Below are 6,000 nucleotides of genomic sequence, written 5' to 3' on the forward strand. Positions count from 1 at the left end.
CAGGTGCAAGCTCCTGGTGCTTCTCCTTCCCCTGCTTCATTCTCAAATCCAGCATTAAAGGTACAAAACTTGTTTCTGGGCTAAACAGACAAATGGGGATCCAATTCAACATCACAAAGTCACCCCAGGACAGTGGGACATTTCAGTATTTGACTAACCTATCACCTAACACCCAGGGGAATGTCTTAGACCTACAGACTTAGGTGGTTATTAGGCTTAATTGGTATTATTACTGTAGACTTCCCAAGATACTGAATATGGCTTATTATGGCTTATTTTAAACTTTCAAATTCTGTATTAGGAGGAATTTTCATTAAGCTATACCATAGAAAAATAAGTCTAAAGTTAAATCTTGCGTTGATGGCTTAAAACTGTTTACTCCTCCTGTTCTTCACAAATCCTCTAACATTTTTACTGAACTTCCTTGTGCTTATGCTAACACTTTTTATGGTCTGTGAGCCATCCTTGTGCCCAGGCTAGCACCATAGAAGTCAGTAGGGTCATAATGGAGATCAATTTCACAACATTTCAGTCATCAAGTTGATTCCCTCCAAGTAAGCATAGGGCTCTGTGCTGCTGTAGGCAGTGGAAGCTCATTAAATGCCTGTTGCACTTCTCATAGAGTCTCTTTTTTGTGGAAATACCTGTTGTTGATCCTTTGTTTTGTGTGATAACTACCCGGTTAATTATGTATATTTGCAAGATCAATTCTGAAAGGCCCTACATTTTGTACATAGGATGTAAGGTAATGGAAATTGCATTGAGGTAGCATTTGCTGGGTTTGCTATGTAAAAGAAAGTGAAAATTGGAAACAAGCGCCAGAAATTAATTGATAGTTTTAGCATTAAATAAGTAGCAAAAGTAAAAGGAAATACATAGAAATTAGGTTGTAATTTCTGTCTCTGCACTGCAAGGACTATATGAATTTCAAGTGCTCTTACTTTGCAGAGGAGTATAAAAGTCTGTAATGTTTGAAATTATTATAAAAATAGGGAAAAAGATGAAACAGTAGCATTGATTATAAATTTAATTTTGTAAGTAAAGTCGAACAAGAAGTTGGTGGATTCTCTTATCTAAAATTCCTACCTGAAGCATGGGACAAAGCTGCTTTCACAGGATAACTAGGACAGATGACTTGCCAATGAAAGCTCTATGAGGAAGGGGTGTCCCACCTTATAAATTTGCTTTTTTGATAAGAATTTGATATTGGGTCAAAGTTGAAGACACACGGGATTTGCATGTGCAGTCACATGGCAACTTGGTTTAGCATGGAAATGATGAATAATGTTGAATGATCTTTTATAGTAACAGCATTTGTTGAACACTGAGAGGTCATCCTTATTAAACAGGGAATCAATGTAAGAAAAAGAGATAGGGTCTCAAATCTATTAAAAACCTGGAAGTCTTGATCAGCTCTGCTGCTCATGGGAGTTCTTGTTTACTCTGCACAGCAATATTTCATTCTAAAGGCCTTTCTACTGTGGGAAGCCATTTCTGGGAAGGGAGGTGAATGTCAGTGTAACATTGAATAACACTGAATAGGGACATTGCATTTCATTCTCAAGTACAGCAGTGTTTTGTCAAGTTCCAGTATAAAACAAAATTTGATAGATAGCAGAGATAAGAAAGGGGAAGAGTAAACTTATGTTTAATTATGTGGTTTGTCTCCTGTAAAGGCCAGTGGGCCAACTGAGAGAATATCTACTACATGTGGAGAGTTAGGGAAAAGTGTGCGGAAGAAATCGAGATGTACGGGTAGATAGGAAACCCCCTCCCCCTCAGAGATCTTCCGCTCCGAACCAGAGCTCACAGCCGGACATGAGCTAGAGGAAATGAGCCCTACCACCTAAGCTATAAGGCTATAAAGACCCTTGCAACCCCTCAATAAACACCATTTGCTGTCCACCACATTGGTGTCCTGGAGCTGATGGACTGAGTGACCCTGGGTTAGGGCCACCATGCTGGACTTGGACCAGGTCGCCAGGCAACATCTGGTGCCGAAACCTGGGAAAACATCGGGAATCGGGGTTCGCCTGACCAAGTGCCTGCGGCTGTTCTGCTGGGTTTGAACAGCGAGGAGGACGCCCCTGGACCAGCGAGGAGCATGGAAGCTGTCGCGAAGGTCGTAAGTGAGATCCACGCGCAGTGGGGTATTGATTGTAAGCTTAAGGATTTTATTCTCGCAGTGCCGAGGTTGGTTAAGCTGGGGGCTATAGAGAGCCTGGTAGAAATTCTCCATCCAGAGATATGGGATAAATGCACTACAGCCTTAGCTGAGGACACCATGTCCTCCGGCTCAGAGAAACCCCTTAAATCATGGGGCAAAGTTATCCAGGCTTTGCGGGCTGCCCGGCAGGAGCAGGAAATCTGGAAAGCTGCGCGAACATGTTTATTAGACACACCGCAGCTGGGGATCGGGGCGGCTACTCAAACCACGGACCCAGCCGACCGCATGGATGCGCGGTCCCCGGAACCCACTCTGCACCCTCCCAGTTCAGACTCACCGCCACCGGAGGGGGAGGAACGCGCACGGGCATTGTGGCAGGGGCTAACGGAGGAGGCGCGGAGTGCTGCTATAATATCGGAGCTCGCAGCAGCAGAAAAAAGTCACTTCTACTGTATGAGTTTAAAAATGGCGCTGAGCCTCGTGGCGGGGGGAGGGGTGCTGACGCGGGGGGCGGTCATGCAGAGGGCTCGCTGAACAGCGCAAGCGCAGATGAGCAGGGAGGAGGGACAGCCCCCGAGGCAGAGCGTGAGACCAATCACAGAGCTCATTTTAAATCAGGTCCTTATAAGGCAAGAACCTCCCCCAGCAGGAGGCGGGGAGAGCACAGGGGGTGGGAACGGCCTGGTCCCCAGGGGAAGGGGTGGGGGCAGAGCCCGAAAAAAAGGCTGAGCAGCCCGGAAACGTCTAGCCAGTCAACTTCCGGCTCTGACTCTGACCGGAGCTGGGACAACCGGTCGGAGGGGTGGTCGGAAGAGGAACCCGACATCGGTTGCAGCTTTCATAAGAAGGGAGCTGCGAAATATAATACCACTAGCTATAACCCTCCGGTATGGGTGAGGGGAACATCAGACACAAATTGAACCCCCCTTACAGACTGGCGTAAGATAAAAATAGCTTGCACGGAGTGGGCCCCGTCTGCCAACTTGGTGTTCCCAGTCAGAGTGGGGAGTGTGGGCGGAAACCAGAGAACATATTCACCATTAAATCCAAAAGATGTGCAAGTAATTGTTAAGGCAGTTGCTGACAAAGGAATTAATTCTGCCATGGTTTCCACACTTATTGATAGCATTTTTGGAGGCGATGATATGCTCCCCTTTGATATTAAACAGACTTGCAGATTAATCTTTGATGGAGCAGGGATGATCGTTTTTAAACAAGAATGGGAGGACAATTGTGCAAAGCAGCTAGCCCTAGTAACTGGGGAAAACCATCCTCTTCATGGCTCCAGCATACCGAGGCTGATGGGCAGAGACCCAGCTATGATTACCCCACAAGCACAGGCAGAGGGCCTGCGAGCCCATGAGGTCATGACTACCACTCGTGCTGCCCAAGAAGCCATCCGTACTGCCTCTAAAGCAATAGCCAGACCATCACCATGGTCCACTATAAAGCAGAGCGAGAGTGAAAGCTTCACTCAGTTTGTGGACCGTCTCCAGGCAGCACTGGACTGCTCAGCACTGCCCTCAGAAGCAAAGGGGCCTGTGCTAGCAGACTGCCTACGCCAGCAGTGCAATTCAGCCACCAGAGACATTCTAAGATCACTGCCACCTGGGTCTAATGTGGAGAGTTAGGGAAAAGCGTGCGGAAGAAATCGAGATGTACGGGTAGATAGGAAACCCCCTCCCCCTCAGAGATCTTCCGCTCCGAACCAGAGCTCACAGCCGGACATGAGCTAGAGGAAATGAGCCCTACCACCTAAGCTATAAGGCTATAAAGACCCTTGCAACCCCTCAATAAACACCATTTGCTGTCCACCACATTGGTGTCCTGGAGCTGATGGACTGAGTGACCCTGGGTTAGGGCCACCATGCTGGACTTGGACCAGGTCGCCAGGCAACATCTGGTGCCGAAACCTGGGAAAACATCGGGAATCGGGGTTCGCCTGACCAAGTGCCTGCGGCTGTTCTGCTGGGTTTGAACAGCGAGGAGGACGCCCCTGGACCAGCGAGGAGCATGGAAGCTGTCGCGAAGGTCGTAAGTGAGATCCACGCGCAGTGGGGTATTGATTGTAAGCTTAAGGATTTTATTCTCGCAGTGCCGAGGTTGGTTAAGCTGGGGGCTATAGAGAGCCTGGTAGAAATTCTCCATCCGGAGGTATGGGATAAATGCACCACAGCCCTAGCTGAGGACACCATGTCCTCCGGCTCAGAGAAACCCCTTAAATCATGGGGCAAAGTTATCCAGGCTTTGCGGGCTGCCCGGCAGGAGCAGGAAACCTGGAAAGCCGCGTGGACTGGTTTATTAGCCACACCGCAGCTGGGGATCGGGGCAGCTACTCAAACCACGGACCCAGCCCACGGCGCGGACGCGCGGTCCCCGGAGCCCCCTCCTCACCCTCCCAGTTCAGACTCACTGCCACCGGAGGCGGGGGAATGCGCGCGGGCGTTGTGGCAGGGACTAAAGGAGGAGGCACAGAGTGCTGCCATAATATCGGAGCTCGCAGCAGCAGAAAAAAGGTTGCCGCCGCCATATGAGTTTAAAAATGGCGCTGAGCCTCGTGGCGGGGGCAGGGGCGCTGACGCGGGGGTCCGGCATGCAGAGGGCTCGCTGAACAGCGCAAGCGCAGATGAGCAGGGAGGAGGGACAGCCCCCGAGGCGGAGCGTGAGACCAATCACAGAGCTCATTTTAAATCAGGTCCTTATAAGGCAAGAACCTCCCCCAGCAGGAGGCGGGGAGAGCATAGGGGGTGGGGACTGCCCAGCCCCCGGGGAAAGGGGCGGGGGCGGAGCCTGAGAAAAAGGCTGAGCAGCCCGGAAACGTCTAGCCAGTCGACTTCTGGCTCTGACTCTGACCGGAGCTGGGACAACCGGTCGGAGGGGTGGTCGGAAGAGGAACCTGACATCGGTTGCAGCTTTCATAAGAAGGGAGCCGCGAAATATAATACCACTAGCAATAACCCTCCGGCATGGGTTAGGGGGACTTCAGACACAAATCGAACCCCCCTTACAGACTGGCGTAAGATAAAAATAGCATGCGCAGAGTGGGCTTCTTCCGCCAAACTGGTGTTTCCTGTTCGGGTGGGAGGGGCAGACGGTAACCAGAGAACGTATTCCCCGGTAAACCCAAAAGATGTGCAGGCTATCGTGAAAGCGGTTGCTGGCAATGGAATTAATTCTGCCATGGTTTCCACACTTATTGATAGCATTTTTGGAGGCGATGATATGCTCCCCTTTGATATTAAACAGACTTGCAGATTAATCTTTGATGGAGCAGGGATGATCATTTTTAAACAAGAATGGGAGGACAATTGTGCAAAGCAGCTAGCCCTAGTAACTGGGGAAAACCATCCTCTTCATGGCTCCAGCATACAAAGGCTGATGGGCAGAGACCTAGCCATGATTACCCCACAAGCACAGGCAGAGGGCCTGCGAGCCCATGAGGTCATGACTACCACTCGTGCTGCCCAAGAAGCCATCCGTACTGCCTCTAAAGCAATAGCCAGACCATCACCATGGTCCACTATAAAGCAGAGCGAGAGTGAAAGCTTCACTCAGTTTGTGGATCGTCTCCAGGCAGCATTAGACTGTTCAGCACTGCCCTCAGAAGCAAAAGGACCTGTGCTAGCAGACTGCCTGCGCCAGCAATGCAATTCAGCCACCAGAGACATTCTAAGATCACTGCCACCTGGGTCTAATATCTCAACCATGATCAGACATGTAGCAAAGGAAGAACACCTCTCTCCCATTCAAGCAGCTGTTCGCACCGCAATAACCAGCGTGATGGCATGCTTCAAGTGTGGCCAGGCAGGACACGTGGCAGTAAACTGTCCCCA

Source organism: Oenanthe melanoleuca, chromosome 4A (genome assembly GCF_029582105.1).
Source record: "Oenanthe melanoleuca isolate GR-GAL-2019-014 chromosome 4A, OMel1.0, whole genome shotgun sequence".
Classification (NCBI taxonomy): Eukaryota; Metazoa; Chordata; class Aves; order Passeriformes; family Muscicapidae; genus Oenanthe; species Oenanthe melanoleuca.